Source organism: Catharus ustulatus, chromosome 1, assembly GCF_009819885.2.
Source record: "Catharus ustulatus isolate bCatUst1 chromosome 1, bCatUst1.pri.v2, whole genome shotgun sequence".
NCBI lineage: Eukaryota > Metazoa > Chordata > Aves > Passeriformes > Turdidae > Catharus > Catharus ustulatus.
The window spans coordinates 47,764,532-47,781,047 of NC_046221.1; the positions used below are offsets into that span (position 1 = coordinate 47,764,532).

Genomic DNA, 16,516 nt, shown 5'->3' on the forward strand with positions numbered 1-16,516 from the left:
CCGCGGCGTCCCGCCTTCAGGGGGCCGGCCGGGCTCCGCGCTCCTCCCGCCGCAGCCTCCGGCACCCCGGCGTCTTACCGCAGTTTAGGAATGAGGTGTGGAGAGTTAGATATTTAAAAAAAAAAAACCAACAACAAAACAACAACAACAACAACAACAACAAAAAGCAAACAAACCAGAAAACCAAAAACAAAACCCAAAGGCTACTTCCCAGTCATTCCTCCCTTGCTGGAGGGCCACTACTCCAGTCGGGCGAGACGCCACCTGTAAGTGCTGCCTTCAGCTCCGGGGTCCCCAGCACAGGAAAAACATACAACTTAAAGCAAGTTCAGAGGAAGCCACCAGGTTTTTAGAGGGATGGAGCACCTTTCCTGTGAGGAAAGACTGAGAGAATTGGGATTGTTCAGCCTGGGGAAGACTCTGGAATGACCTATCTGTGGTCTTCATTACCTGAAGGGAGCGACAAGAAAGATGGAGGGGGACTTTATGAAAGGGTGTGTAGTGACAGGATAAGGGGGAGTGGATTAAAGCGGAAAGAGAGTAGGTTTAGATTAGATAATGGGAAGAAATTCTTTATTGTGTGGGTGTTGAGGCATTTGCACAGGTTGCCCAGAGAAATTGTGTCTGCCCCATCCCTGGCAGTGGTCAAGGCCAGGTTTGATGGGGCTCAGAGCAATCTCACGGCCCATGTAAGGAGGTTGGAACTAGGTGATCTTTAAGGTCCCTTCCAACTGAAAGCCTTCTGTGATTCACACACCAGGACTGAGGGTGTGTGGATACTCGTAGGGGAATATGGCAGTGGGTTGGCTATGAGGTATCAGGGAGCAGGTGCCTCCAGAGTAGAGGGAAGGCTGAGGGGGTTCCTGCCCTCACCAAGCTGAGGATGAAGCTGAGTTCCCTCTGAGGGAAACGGGCTGGGTATAAGGAGGGCCCCATCATGGTGCTAACTGGGCATTCTTTACTGTGAGAGTGGCCAGGTCCTGAAACAGATTGCCCGGAGAAATTGTGGATGCCTCATTCCTAGAAGTGCCCAAAGCCAGGCTGGATGGAGCACTGAGCAACCTGGTCTAGTGAAAGGTGTCGCTGCCCATGGCAAGGGAGTTGGAACTAAATGATCTTAAAGGTTCTGTCCAACCAAAACCATCCTATGGTTCTATGATTCTGTGCTTGCTGTGACCAAAATACATGTGGCTGGAGAGAGGAGAAGGTCAGCATCCAAGCCAAAACCCAGAGCTGGGTTTGGTTGTTCTTTCTTTTATTTTATTTTTTTTTTGATGATGGGTTGCTGCCTCGGAAGGTACATGTTGGCTATGGGGCAAGGTTCTATTGCCAAAAAGTCTCTAGATAGAGACTTTATTTTGGAAGCAAACCCAGCAAGGTCTGGCTAGGGCCATGCTGCTGTGGTGGGACCTAGCTGACAAGCAAAGGACAACCTCCTTTTCAGTGTATGAGCACCACTGGAGAGGCAAATCTACCTCCAGCCTTTGAGTTTCCTGCCTCAGCTGTGATCTTTCTATTGGAGGATGAGCAGCAGAGGTAGATGGGTATTGGGAAGTCAAAGTTGAAATTTCTACTTTTGTTTCGTACTGAAATTCAAGGGCAGATGAAATTTTGGTAATTGCTTAAGACCTAAGTGAAACTTGAAAAATATATCTTAGAAGTCCAGGAATTGAAGCTATTTTTAACTGTGATCAGAGGTGCTTCAAAAGTGCACATCAAAGGCAAAGGATGGTAATTGCTATTACAGAACCCTGTGATTCTGAAGTGCAGTAAGACAAACATGGTCCTGAGAATGCCTGTCTTTTGCAAGGTAAAAAACAATCTTACCCATTATTTAACAATGTAATATTGTCAATGAAGCATTACTTTAATATTTACTTTAGCTTTTACTTGGTAAAACCTTTTTTGGGATGAACATTCATATGCCATGTTTCTCACTTGCATTCAGCTAAGTGGCTGCCGTTTTAACTTCAGATCCCAGAAAACTATTTTTGTCCCATTAATTGTCACAATCCTTTTCAAGGCAAAGGGTGCTTATTCTAATGTTTAAACAAAATAATCTAGCTTTTGCATGTCATGACACTAATTTACACTATTGATGAACATTTTTGTTTCATGCATCAAATTTTGTAGGTTTACTGGCCCTGGAAAGAATGCAGAGGTTATTATCTTCCACAGAACAACACTCAGCAGGAAAGCAACATAACCTTGCAGAAACACTTATCAAAAAAATCCAACTCCTGCTCTACATTATTGACAATTGAGAGAGAGATGGGAACTACTGACTGGTGATCAGAATCCGAATTTACTGTGAGTTACATATGCTTATAACCATTCTAGGAAGGCTAGTAAATTTTTTACTACATTGATTGGGTTAAACATCACACAGACAAACTTATACATTTTGCAACATTTCTACTAGATTTGATCTTCTTCCTTGTCGCCAGTCTTGATCCAGTCTTCTTGGTCTGTTTGTTCTTGCCAAGGCAAGGCAAAATAGCCAAGGCATCTTGGCTATCAAATCCACAGTACATTCTTGTTTTAGCTCCCATACATATAAACTAATTCCCACCTATCCATCTGGCTGAGATGTCATGAGATGATGCTTAAGTTGTGAATAAACCATTTTCATTCATCCCATGGGTTTGTAGATAGCTTGTGTATTTTCCTTAGCAGTAGGCCTTTGGGAAGTAGCCTTTCCTTGGGCCTAAACTCAGAACAGGCTGAATTGCTGGCATGTCTTGAAAAGGCAGATCACAGCAGATGACTCGAGGTGCAGAACTCCATTAAGACCTCTTGTCTAAAGGCTTAGAGGCAAAATCAGTTTATTTGCTAATCTGAGTTAATTATCTGTGTATGAGGCAGATGTAAGGTGATGTGGTTTAATATAATCCACTGTGAAGCAGGTTAAGTAGGTGACTTGATGCTTACTGGAGGCTAAGAGATTTGCTGCTGTGACACTCCTAGCATGTGTGAACATGTCAAATTGCAATCACTCCCTTACATGGTCATGTATTTTCAAATAACAAGTGAGGTAGGAGAAATATTTTTAGGTGTTGCAATTATATTTAAAATGTCTGAAATAACTTAGACGAGACACATTATCAATTTTTCACTCTATTTAGAGAAATGGCAATAGTTACTATTACCAATAGTTAGGGATGAGCTGGACTGATGCCTACCAAATGGAGACTTTGTGTTGGAAGTAAACTGAAGTGATACAATAGACGTTTTTGGCCCCCCTTTCAGGCCTGTGTCAGTGTTATTTTCAAGTGTGTTTTTACTTCACTTTTTCAAAACAACAGAGTAGTCATCCTCTGAAACAGCTTTCCAGCGTGATAGGGCAGTGACAGAAAACCTAATATGATTCCAAGATGGAGAGCTTCCAGTTTGTGAATGGTATTCTGTGGGAGAGATGTGTGAAACAGCAAAAGAGGAGTTCTCCAGAAACCCTGCCAGTCTTGCTTTCATACATTCTTGACTGTCTTAACTTGGCTGAAGTAAGAAGACTTCTGCCAGTTTGGAGAATGTAAGGGCCTGGCTTAGATGACCTCAGATTCAATGACTTCAGCCTTCAGACACAATAACTGGCACAAATTCAGGAACTAAGTGCAAGGTCTCAACAGAAATACGGGGTTCCAATGGAGGCAGAAGGACAGATCATAGTGCATATGATCATTGACTTAGCATTAAGTCAGTGGGATCTTGGTTGTGTTCTTTGCATCCCAGTGGCTTGGACACTCAGGCTGTAATTTCTGATCAGATAGGGGTATTTGGAGGTCATCTTTACTGCAATAACTTCATGGGGCACACAGGAGTTCAGATTTGATAGATATATGATCTACATGATAGATACATAGTCTGCATAGACACAGTGTTTTAAATGTGTTCTTCAGTTTGATAAAAATAATTTTCAATGCATTTTCTCATCTGTCTTGGAAATGAGCTTTGTCAACTTTATTACCCATCTTAGAAGTCCCAAGGTCAGGCTTTTTCAGTGAGAGAAGATTATTTACAGCAGTAGGTAGCTCCAAAGTTTCTTTTTTTCCTCCTTTGCTGAGAAGAAACCCTGGATTTCTGTGTTGCACACCCAAGAAGGCAATTGCTTTCATATCAGTCCTTAGGAAAGATCAGAACAAAGTGAATTGTGAAAAGGAAAGAGTAGAAAAATATGGTTACTTACAGTAATTTCACGATTATAAGCCGCACCGAGTATAAGCTGCACTTCTGGGTTTCAGCAACTTTTTGTTTTTTTGTCCATATATAAGCTGCACCTGATTATAAGCCGCACATTACAATACAGAGTGTGATAAAAGGTATCTATTCTATCACCATCTGTTGAGGGTGGGGGCAGTGATCCTTATCTCAATGGCAGATAATCTGCTAATGGGCCATCCATTGAAACCAGGCAGGGCATTGTTCTTTATCTTTTCACACCCCATCCTTCCTCCAGTGAGTCATTGTCTGCTAATGGCCCATTGAGTCCCACTGTGGGACTGATAAAATTACTGCATCCCATTGAAAGTTGCTCCAGCCAGGGGGAAGAGCCCAACATTTCTTACTAAGATAAAAACAGAGGTTTTGGGACACTAAGGGAGTCCCTTTCTCCACTGGACTCCAGAGGAAAACCGTATTTCTCCACATCACCACTGGACCTCCAGAGGGAAACTGCACCTTGTACAGAAGCACTGCTCCAACTGAGCCACATCTGTCACTGCAGGAGGATGCAGCCACCATTTAATGGGGCTGCTACCAACACCCTGCCTGACAGGGTGTCAGGTTGTACTCTGACTTTGTCAGGGTTTGGAGTTTGTTTCTTTGTAGTACTGTATTTCTATTTTGATTTCCCTAGAAAAGAACTGTTATTCCTAATTTCCATATCTTTGCCTGAAAGCCCCTTGATTTCCAAATTATACTAGTTTGGAGGGAGGGGGTTTACATTCTCCATTTCAAAGAGAAGTTCCTGCCTTTCTCAGCAGACACTTGTCCTCCAAACTAAAACAGCAACTTTTTGTTCTTTGTCCATATATAAGCCGCACCTGATTATAAGCCGCACTTTGGGTTCGGACCAAAATTTTAGTCAAAATGGTGCGGCTTATAATCGTGAAATTACTGTATATTTATTTTTATTCTGAAGCAAAGGGGCTCAGTATCTGTAAATTGCTTAAATCCATTCTATTTAAAGGGTTTATATTAACTGAGGATGTGGTTCCTGATACTTAGAAGGGTATTTATTTGAAGTTGTGGGGTGGGTTTTTTTCCCCTTTTGTATTAGTGTAGTGCTTCAGCCATTTCAAGAAGTTAATTTTTTGGGAAATGTTGTCTTACAAGTGGTGTCATGGCACTGTAATTCCAAGCATCATCCAAACATCTAAGCAGAAACATTAATTGCTGCTGCAATGTGTAGTATCCAAAAAGTCATTATTTTTCATGGTATCCACTACAACTTTATAATGTTTCATCTACCAGTGATAATACTGGGACCAAATTAATTTACATTATGTCATCCCATGGGCATCAGTATTCCTGTGAGAGTGTAGCCCTGGCAGAATGTCAGCTAGTCTGTTTTCTCCATTTTTGACCAGCTAGAGCTTCAGGCCAGGATCTGTTTCTGATTATGTGTCAGAAATTACGCATGAGAGAGGAATCCAGAACCCATGTTAGGCTTCATGGCAAGTTAAGCACCTCCTAATGGGATCCAGAAGAAGCAGATCTGAGCAGGTTGAGCAGAGCACAGTCTAAATCCAGCATGGCCAGCCGATGGCTGCCTGAAGCTACATAGAGACATTCAGAACAGAGCGAGTCTAAGCTCGGGACCGCTTCTGACCACAGGGAAGGCTGCCTCAGAACAGCAGTGGCCCTTTAGCCACTTGGGAACCTCAGCTATTAGGAGAGGTACTGACATCCTTTCTTATGGAGAAAAGTTTTGTGTGAAGTGGAAATGCTGGCAGTTTCTTTTGATACTAGTTTAGCAATTCAAAAATTTGGTTCCCTCCTTGGTCTGTGTATTCAGTGATGGGAGGTTCTGTGTCATTGGGATAAAATGTCCCCTAAGCATCGGGCTAACAGCTACATCTGTGGGGGCCATCCACGTTTTATATTGCAGAAAAGCATTTGAGATTCACAGGGCCAGAAAGACAAATATTTTGAATTTGGCTGTGTGTAGACTAAAAGGAGTGCCCATCTGACAATGGAAACTGTACTTCTTTCTGTGAGATACAAAATCAGTACTCTAAGCAGGGACAAGAGCCCTGTTTAGCATCATTGCACCAGGGGACAGTGTTGTGCTCCTAGTTCTTGCTTCTCAGATTAATCTCATATTTACAATGATAGTGCTCAGCAGTGAAGTGTTCCTACATACCTGAAACTTTATTGTGATGTTTACTGCCATATGTCATCACATAAAAGGAATGGGTGAGTGGTATGATCCAGTTATTGTGAGATGCCTCACCAGAATGTACTGAGCAGCCTTACCTCCATTAGGCTTGGAATTAGCACCTTCCTGTTGCAAATTCTTCTCTTCTAGGCTTATCTCAAGTTCCTGATGTGGTGGTTTGTCTTGTAGCAAGTTCCTTCTGAGGCTTTGACAGTGTTTGAGACAGGCGGTTGTGATCTTTAACCTCTTACAGGCAGCAAATGTCTGAAAGAACATAATGGCCACAGATGCATTTAGTACAGTCCTGATCCAGGTGTTTTTTTGCTATTGTCCGTACATGCCCACAGGGATAAGTCTTTTAGAAGAACTGGGCAGAAGAACATCAAAGTTCCATCAAAGATGGATTCAAACCAAGCACAAGTGTGAACTGAGCATTGAGTTGTTTATTTCTATTAAGATTAGGTTACTATGTACAGTAATTTCACGATTATAAGCCACACCTGATTATAAGCCGCATGTCCTGGTGTTGGCAGTTTTGCGTTCTTTGTCCATATATGTCTGGGGTTACAATACCGGATGTGATAAAAGGTATCTATTCTATCACCATCTGTTGAGGGTGGGGGCAGTGATCCTTATCTCCGTGGGAGATATTCTGCTAATGAGCCATCTATTGAAGCCAGGTGGGGCATTGTTCTTTATCTTTTCACAACCCATCCTTCCTCCAGGGAGTTATTTTCTGGTAATGGCCCATTGAATCCCACTGTGTGACTGATAAAACTACTGCATCCCATTGGAAGTTGCTCCAGCCAGGGGGAAGAACCCAACATTTCTTACCAAGATAAAAACAGAGGTTTTGGGACACTAAGGGAGCCCCTTTCTCCACTGGACTACAGAGGGAAACTGGATTTCTCCACATCACCGCAGGACCTCCAGAGGGAAACTGCACCTTCCACAGGAGCACTGCTTCAACTGAACCACATCTGTCACTGCAAGAGAACTGCAGCCATGATTTAATTGGACTGCTACCAACACCCTGCCTGATGGGGTGTCAGGTTGTACTCTGACTTTGTCAGGGTTTGGAGTTTGTTCCTTTGTAGTATACTGTATTTCTATTTTAATTTCCCTAGTAAAGAACTGTTATTCCTAATTCCCATATCTTTGCCTGAGAGCTGCTTGATTTCAAAAATTATACTAATTTGGAGGGAGGGGGTTTACATTCTCCATTTCAAAGAGAGGCTGCTGCCTTTCTTAACAGACACCTGTCCTCCAAACTAAGACCATATATAAGCCGCACCTGATTATAAGGTACACTTCCAGGTTCGGACCAAAATTTTAGTCAAAATGGTGCGGCTTATAATCGTGAAATTACTCAAAAATGTGCACTTGCTGAGACGTTTTATAGCTAAGCAAGGAAGCATCTCTGGAAATTAGTTGAGCAAACTGATTTGAACTGCGGTTTTAGTTTGAAGTCCCTTGAACAGCTACATCCCATTTTAAGCACTCAAATATTTTTATTTTATCTATCCCAAAGTTGGATAAGCTGGAACCTTAGAGAGGAATGTTTGTCTTTCTTTTTGTAAATTCTGTCCTCCAAAGCTTTGGTATGTGATTGCATCAATGAATTCCCTCCATCATTCTGTGGAGATACAATCTTATTTATCACTTGGAGTTTGTAAAGTCACCTGCTCCATCAGTAGTGTAATGCATGCCATTTATTCAAGCCACTACTCAGTGAAAATAATCTTTCTTTAATCTTTCTTCATTATTTTAATTCACTTCAAAGTCATGGAATCATTGCATAACTTATATTTTTTCATTGGTTTTTGCCTTTCCCTCCCCAGTCTTTATAAATACAGTAATTTCACGACCACAAGGGGCACCGGACTATAAGGCACAACCCCTGGGAGTCAGCAAATTTTGCAACTTTGTAGATCATATAAGGCGCACCGGACTAAAAGGCGCACTTTTTTTTTGCAGCGAGGAGCAGCGCAGCGTGCAACAAAGTAACGAATTACTGGCAGGTGCTCAATTTGCAAAGATTTTTCAAAGATTGGTGTAGCCTTTAAACGCAGCCCCAGGCGCCCTCCACGTGCAGTGGAATCCGGCACTCCTGCCCACCCCCAGTGCCATCTGGCATGGCTCACGGCTCCCAAAGCGTGGCTGCGTTGCGTCCCAGCTTCCACCCGGCAGGTGGCAGCAGTGCATCTCCTCGTGTTCCCGTGGCGGCGGCCACGCCGCCACTCGCCGCCTATCGCTGCTTTTCCGCAGCGGCGCTGGCGGCGGCGGTGGTCGCGCTGCCTCTCGCTGCCTCTCGCCGCCTCTCACCGCTTCTCGCCGCTTTTCCACGGCGGCGGCGGTGGTCGCGCCGCCTCTCACTGCTTCTCGCCACTTTCCTCCAGCTGCCTGGGCCATGCCGCCGCTGCTCCGATGCTGCCGCTGAGCGGGCTCTGCTCGGGGCTGTTGCGGGCTTGCACTTCTCGTTCCCTCCGCACCAGGGCCACCCAGCTTCTTGTTCCCCCCACCCCCGCGCCCGGAGTGGTGCCACCTGGCTTCTTGTTCTGCGTGGGCCAGGGCCAGCGGCAGCTCCCTCCCTCCCCACGCGGCTCCTGCCGGCCATGGCCGCCCGCTCCCGCCCCGCCCCGCGACTTGGTGCTCCCGCAGCACCACCCCCCCCATTGCGGCTCACACTTCCGGTTTGGCAAATTTCGCAACTTTGTCCATCATATAAGGCACACTGTACTATAAGGCGCACTTCTGGGTTTGGGGGAAAAATTTAGTCAAAAGGGTGCACCTTATAGTCGTGAAATTACTGTGAATAAAAACAAATAATTGTTTGTAGTGCCAGACATTTTGCTTTGTGCCATTTGTAGTTTTTTCAGGAAGAAAAGAATTGTAATATTTGATGTGTATATATTTGTTGGGTATGCTCTTGGTATAGCAATTGTACCTCTGTGTATACGCTGAACTGAATCATGGAATCATTAAGGTTGGAAAGACCTCTAAGATTGTTGAGTCCACCCTTAGACTGATCACGGCTTTGTCAGCTAGACCAGAGGACTAAATGCCATGTCCAGTTGCTACTTGTACACCTCCTGGGATGGTGACTCTACCACCTCCCTGGGCAGCCTGTTCCAATGCCTGACCTCCCTTCCAGTGAAGAAATTCTTCCTGATGTCCAAGTGGAAACTCCCCTGGCACAGCTTGAGGCTGTGTACACTCATCCTATGACTAGTTGCCTGGGAGAAGAGACCAATCCCCACCTTGCTACACCTTCTTTCATGTGCTTGTAGAGACATGTTGTCTCCTCTGCTAATGGAGAGCCCCAAGTACATCATTACAGAGGCAGTTTTATTTACCTCAAGAGACTTTACCTGAGTAAGGACTGATCCCATTTGGGAACTGTATGAACAGTAGGAGCATGCAGATATTAATGGCGCATTATATAACAGTAGGGAAAGGAGATTTTCGCTGACAGCACTTGGACAGTCTCCCAGCTTCTTACAAAATATACCGTCCTTTGTGGGATCACTTGTGCCCAAGCTGAGTGCCAGGACTTGGGTTTCACAAGAAAAAACCAAATGCAATGAAATCCATAATTCTTTATCTATCTGGTTTTTTTTGAGATGAGAGTTTGAGTCAGGATTGCTGTAATTTGAACCCCTTACTAGGGGGATGATACTTATTACGGATTGAATGTTTATTTTGTATTAAATATATATATATATATATACATGCATATATATTTTTATATATATATACATATATATACTGCTTCTTAACTCCTAATGGTTACAGTCTTACTGTCATCTAAGTTGGCAGGAATTTTGCTACTAAGTAAGAATCAAGGCTAGATTCTTTGCCTGATAGCCAGTTGGTTTTTGTTTTTTTCCACAGCTGCAGGAAATTCCTCCCTCTGAGCTTTGGCTATATTCTCAAATCAGTGATTGGTTTACAAGAGCTTTTTCCTTGCAAAAGCAGATTCCTTTCCTGAGTTTTGTCTCTATATTATAGTGACTGATAAAACAGTTCCCGTTTAAATGATGCCCATTGTATCAAGTAAAATAAGCGTCTTCAGTGCCAGCATCTGTCCTTGGTATGTCCCCTCTGAGTTGCCAACTTTCCAGCGGAACCTATGAAGGCTCCAGTGTTTACTAATGGGTCACAGAAACTGCAGAAATAAAGTGATGAAAAATACAATCTAAAAAGTTGAAGGCAAAGATTTTTGGTTCTGCTTGCCACGTCTATTAAATGGGAAGATAACTTTGTCTTGTTAAAGCAGCTGATCTGTTAGTTCCATGCAAAGTAGCTGTTCCCACTTCACAGTAGTTTTTTTCAAAACTATCCAAAATTCACAGTTCTTTAGCATAACACACTTTCCATATGTTTACTCAACAACAGCTTTCTAGGTAACTGAAATGAATGGAAACGCACAGTTCTAGACCTTCTTTCCCTGCACATCTCAAGGGTAATATTGAAAGAGCTGTGTAGCACTGGTACAGCAATTAAGCAAGGATTAGTTAAGCAAGTTGACCTAGTAGTATCTCTAACAGGAATGAGAAAAGAATTCTCCTATGGGATGGTTGAAATTCGTGCCAAACACACAGAAATAATGTTTTCCAATGGTGGGTTAGGAATCGCTATCTAGTATATAGAATATGTCTGTATTCCATTATGTTAATTTTACTATGAATAACATTCAGGAACACTCCCTTTTGCTTTTGCCTAGTTACTTTTGCTTAAAAATGCTGTCATCTGTAGTTATATAGATATAAAAATGGATAGATAAATACATCATTATAGATAGAGAAAAGCACGTTCTTTCCTAGTCCACTCTGTATCTAGGCAGATTTGTGCATGGCCTATGCTTCTATTTGTCATTACTGGAGTGTGGGAAAAAAAAAAATTATCATCCTCTAAAAGGGCTTTTTCCTGCCAGCCTTGCATGATGCTTTTTTGTCATGCTTGAATAAACTAAGAAATGAGAGGTGTGCTGCCCAATTATAAAGTAATTTTAATACAGTACCAGTGTTCTTGCCAAAACATATAGATGTTGGCCACAGATGATTAGGTTGTGTTAATAAAACATTAGTTAAGCTATCTGGAAACCACAGTTTGAAGGCTGTAGATTAAAAAAAATAGTGTGTTTTGGGCCTTTCAAAATGCAAGTGCAAAATAAAAAAATTCAAGCACAGCATGGTAACAGAAGCCTCAGGACCACGACACAAACCACGGACTGTCAGTCACAGATCACTAAAGAAATGAGGCCTTAGAAGTTGAATCAATAGATTTTATGGTTTATGTGCAATATAGGTAAAACCTATAATCTGCAGTAAAAAGAGTAACATTGTACTGTGAGCCAACAAGGAAGGAGTAAGTTGACTGACTGGTAGTGAACGTAAAAAATTGCCCCAAGCAGACCTTGAGTGAGGAGAGGGAAATGCACAACATCATTTTCCTGACTAAGAGGAAGAAGAAATCATAAATGTTAGCACTGTAATCAAGGCAAAGAATTTAGGATGCTGACAACTTATTACAATCAGCCTCGCTTTTCCTAAAGCTTGATTTTATTGACTTTTGAACCAAGTGGAAAGGGGAGCATGAGACCAGAGAAAGGCATAAGTAATAATGATTTTGTGATAGTAATTCTAATTATAAAATTCTAATTATAAAATTATTGAATTAGCCTCAATTATTAGCTGATTTGGGGAAAAAAAAAATCTTAGCATGATTGTAGCCAGACTAATAATAACAACTTTTTTGTTGGGTAAGACTTTAATTCTTGGATTTATGTTTATGGAGTATTTTTTTGGTCCACTTAGATTGCCTGGTATGTTTGGTCTGAACCATAAGGACATACAGATAAAACTTGCCTGGAACAATTAGTGGAGAAGACAGGCAAGAAAGCCTGTGACCTGTGCTGCAACGTCCCAGCAAACCAGGAATGGAGTCAGAACATGCCAGCTCTATGCAAACGCCTAAGGATCATTGTGTAATATAAAAGTTCCCAATTTTGTGAGCCTGGGCCTAAACCACTTCTTTAGTACACAGATCAGATGGCTGGAAAAGTTATTGGAATACCACTCTGAAGTTGCTCTGCAGACAGACTCCTCTGTTAAAAACAAGCTCACAGATGCAATAAATATCCAGTAAATCTGTGTGAATTTGCTTCCAAAAGAATGCTGACATTTCTAGTAAAAGTGTTAGGAATTGATGTCTGAATACATGATTCTTTCTCTCTTGGGATGCAAAATATTAATAAAAATTCACACAAGAGTCACTAAATGCTTACTAATTAGGAGAGAAGATTGCTTCAGTCTTCTTGCACTGGACTCCTGGCAAGCGCCTGCTTTAATGCTTACACACACTCTAATAAGAACCAGTGAGCACTGTTTTGTAACACCTACAAATTTCAGGCAGTTCCCAGGGGATTCACACCATTAGTATTCAGCTGAATATTAATGAAGGAGGGGAAAAATAACAGGGTGTCCTGTTTCCAGTTTGCTTAAGCAGTGGCCTCTGGCAGCTACAGCCCTGGTATGCAGAGAAATGGCTGACCTTACCTGCCTCTTTTCCAATCACTTCTGCAAATAATCCTTTTACTCAAGGCATGTGAAGTGAGCTTTGTGGTGTGCTCATTTCAAAATGCAAACAGGCTGCACCCCTGGTGAAACAGATACCTTTACATTTCAGAAAAGTTTGCATAGTTTGTTTTGTGCCAAGTTGTTTGCAGATGAACCATTTTCTCTTCTCACAACACACGCAGCTTTCAGAAGGCATTTTATTTGGAAAATGCTATAGGCAGGGGATGGGTGGATGTGAGGGTGGGGGTTAGATTGGAGCTTGGGTAAAAGAGTTCTGTCTTTCTCAGCAGAACTCATAGTCCACACCTAATTAGCAGACCAACTTTGTTAAGGCAGTTTTGTTTAAAAGAATGTTGGAACAAAACATTATTATTTTTTGATTACAGCCATAACAGTTCTAGCAGACAGAGTGCAGATCAGGCATGACAAAACTAAGGTGTGATAAGTTGGTTATCCAATTGTGACCATTTGCTTTTCAGACTTTAATGTCTATCATGCTTCTTGAAAAGCTTTTTAATCTTCAAATAAGTACATAATGCTTCTCCCCTCCCTTTTGACTGAGTGAAGACCCTTTTAATAGGCAAACTATCAGTAATTGTTTGATTGTTTTTAATGCATTTAAGGAAATCAGCGTGTGCATTGTTGCAGGAACCACCTCTTTCTGCCCAGTTTGAGCAACACAATTCTGAGATTGTTCATGCTGCATGTGGAGGTTCAGTGAGACTCACTGTTTTGCATTTTGTATGGCAGAAGGCTGCTCTTCAGCGCACGCGCACGCGCATGTGCGCGTGCGTGTGTGTGTGTGTGTGTGCATAGTCTTCTAGATCATTTCCGTAGCAGATGCAAACCCCCATTCAGAATATCCAAGTCTTTCTGCAGTTTAGTATAAGCAGTCCATTGTTTCTAAACCATTCTCTGACTTTGCAGCTACTTGCAATATATTTAGAATATGCTTTAGTTTAGGTGAGTTTTAATAATTTGTTATCCAACACATTTTTAATTTTGTCTTCAGCTACTTAATGTTTCATTTGGTATGTCTCTTATAACCAGATTTTTAAAATTTTAGCCCCTTCATAGATTAAGTTTTCTGAAAATCTGGTAACTGATTTTCATACTTACTTTGAAATGGTAAATTTTAACATCTATGGTCTCTACTTTCTAGGGTGTTTAGTTCTGAAAACCCTTCCCTTTTTGTTGTGAGATGAGGGTGAAGGCATTTTATTGCAAATACACATATATATCTTGCCTGATAAATGCATGAACATTGAATGGAAATTGGTAATGTTTAAATATATATAGTTGTGAGAAATGTTAGGAAAAGCCGGATGCATAGGGCAGTTTTTCTGCAGTTTTATGCTGGCACATCTACACAGAGGCAAATACCAGCACTCCAGGGTAATTAGAAAATAGTTTTGCCCAGAGTTGGCTTGCTACAGTTATTTGTTTGTTTCTAGTAGAGTGCAAACTACAACAGTTTCAGTGCAAAGACAAAATAAGGAGTGACTGATGCCTTGGAAGTGTGCGATCCAGGCCTATGCTTTTGACAGCCGTTTGCCTTACAAACAATAGCAGTGTTGGAAGAAGACAACAGTCAACTGTAATTTATCCTCGTGTTTGCCTGTTGGGAGCCACTGCTTCATCTCTGGTGGCAGCGGCCTTTTGTAAGTTCTGTCTAACTGGTTTCCACCAAAGTAAGCTAAATCACTTGGATACTAATTTAGTGTGGCATATTTGGAATGATGGGCTATTCATAAGCACTAATTAAGACAGCTCTGTTGGTGTATCTCATTGTGCTGTGACATCTCGCAGAAACTGCTGAATACCTATGACAAATGAGACCCTCCTGGCAGGGCAGGGTCTGTAAGAGAGCAATGGTTCACAGTGTTACCCTATGTTTCTTTGACTTTCCTTAGAACATCCATGGTAGGTGAAGTAGAGATAAACTGAAGATGGACTGGAGTAAGTGAAATATATCTTGGTATTAGAAATTTAAAGTATATCCATTTCTCTGATGCTGTGTTCTTTGTGTTCATTGCTAAACCACTACCAGTAAAAAATCAGGGAAAAAGCTGAGTGCTAAATAGCCTGTGGAGGTGTCTGAATTGCCCAGCACAACTCTATGAAGAGTGAAGTGCTCCATGTCACAGTATTTCTCATGACTCACCAAGCAAGAAAGAAGCCCAAGTCACCTGGGTCACGTTGATCACCAAAGACATTTAGGGTCATGTCAGTCCCTTGTGATGTACACCATTGACTATAAATTACATGCAATTAAATAATTTGTGACTGAATTTATATTACAATATTTTGGGTGCCAAGAGGTATTTCAGGTTACAGATGCTCTGGAATAATCATGTAGCTGTATAAAACAGAAAGAGTATTTCTTCAAAATCCTGTTTACTAAAACCAGTACTTACTGAGAATGTTTTGTAGTTATAGTTTAGCCATATTTCATAGTTACAACCAGTGTTTCTATTGCTGTTTCAAAAAGTCTGAAGAACTCTACAACATTTACAGATCTTTAGAAGTACAAGCTTTTTAATTACAATTAGCTTTTTCTTTTCTTTCTTTCTTGAAATGCAGTTCAACAGTGAGAGAACAATGTTTTTTTCACATTAGTTGTAAACCAAAACTATTCTCTAAAAAGTTCCTTAGGATTTTGAGAGTACATACTGAGGTGAACAGCTGGGGAAAACTGTAGAAGATAAAAATAATTCAGATTCCTCTGTCGTAATCCCTCCAGTAGATTATACAGCCAAACCCAGCAATATATTTTGATCTTTATGAATATTACCTACCTGTTTAAAGCAGATATATGTTTTTTAAAACTGGATTTCATATCAGCTCAACCTGTGATTTCCATTGTTCTCACTTCTTTTACTTCTAGTATCTTAATTATCTCTAAATTTGCCTGCCATAATTTCAAGGTATCTGCAAGCTGCAGCATCTGACATACTCTTTCTAAGAAAAAAAAGGATTACCTCTGTTTTCCTTGATCTATAATTGATAGAGTATTTAGAAAATGTTGCAAATCCTCTCTGTGTTTTTCTGTCTGATATGCTATCATTTTAGAAAACCTCTGGGTCAAAGCACAATGCATACATTGAGAGCATCCAGGGACTGGATTTACAGGCCTGTAATCTTAGCTGTGAGAGGGGTAATTGACAACAGTCGTGGTTAAGTAGTGAGTAAGTCCAACATATACTCAGCAGAATATTTCACTAGTCACAGCTCCTCCTGTGTTTGTGACCAAATGTGCTGCAAACATTTTCATTTATGTTAAGCCCACCATCTCATGACTGCCAGGTGCTTGACTTCAAGCACATTCCAAGGAATAGGGAAGCATCTCAAGTTACAAACCAGTGGTATCTTGCCTACCTCAGACTCAAGCTGAGGCTTTATTTCTTTTTCCCAAGTTACCATTAATTAATCTTTAATTGAAGTGACTCATCAGCAGGGTCCTCAGCTTTCTTCAGTCCTTCTGAGACATGATTTGTATCAAGTAGTGTATGAAGGAATTTCCTCATCTACCTTCTTGGAATTTGAGCTTTTGGATTTC

The 16,516-nt window shown here is 41.4% G+C and overlaps 1 long non-coding RNA gene across 1 annotated transcript; it reads left to right on the plus strand.

Moving 5' to 3' along the window:
- Nucleotides 1–39: 39 nt before the first annotated feature.
- Nucleotides 40–7,188, plus strand: LOC117001573. The gene is made up of 3 exons (XR_004419071.1): nt 40–266; nt 2,134–2,310; nt 7,102–7,188. It is a non-coding gene; the product is annotated as an uncharacterized LOC117001573 (long non-coding RNA).
- The last annotated feature ends 9,328 nt before the right edge of the window (nt 7,189–16,516 follow it).